Genomic DNA, 803 nt, shown 5'->3' with positions numbered 1-803 from the left:
GGGGGGGGGGGGGAGAAAGAAGGAGGAGGGAGGGACAAAAAAGAGAGGAAAGATTTGACCCTTGGGAGAAAGAATAATCTCAAAAAATAAAATGAATAAAAAAAATAAAAAAACTGAGAAATTGATGGAATATTTTTACAACAAAATAAAAAAGATGGATTTATTTTATATTTCATTCTTTGGGTACACATGTATTACATAATAAATACACTGTAAATCATTTTCAAACCAATTTCAACATTATCCGTTCTAGTACGTTACAATTTTGGAAAGTTAAATTCTTTCAAATGTATACTTAAAAAATCATAATAATAAAATATATTCGCTGATATTACAATTAAACAAAAAAAACAATAATTTTCCATTTAAGAATTCTGATTGATTGTTTGCTGTACTGTGAATGATTAACAAAATGGTCGATTGTCAAATATTTGTTTTTTATTTAGAAATGTTTGCCAGTATTTATATTGAAATACTCAAAGTTATACGTTACAAAATACTTTGTGGTATTTCTATTTAAAAGAAAGAAGTAAGACGACAATCCCTTTACTGTGTATTTCTGGTTATATATAGTATATATTATTAATAGTTTCCTTTTTTCTTGGTTTACTCTCATCATTATCCAGGTAAAGATTGCCCGAGGATATTTAAACTGTAACAAATCTATATATTAGTAAACAGTATGTTGTGAGAAAACTGGCTGAATTGTCTAAACTTATTGAGATTAATTGAATCTGGTGACAGGTAATTCATCTTCAGGTAGGTTAAACCAATCTAGTGGAGTTTACTTACATTCTTGGTTT

The sequence above is a fragment of the Eurytemora carolleeae genome, unplaced genomic scaffold (genome assembly GCF_000591075.1).
Source record: "Eurytemora carolleeae unplaced genomic scaffold, Eaff_2.0 scaffold1197, whole genome shotgun sequence".
In the NCBI taxonomy this organism is placed as follows: domain Eukaryota; kingdom Metazoa; phylum Arthropoda; class Copepoda; order Calanoida; family Temoridae; genus Eurytemora; species Eurytemora carolleeae.
Note: the sequence above shows the minus strand (reverse complement) of the source record.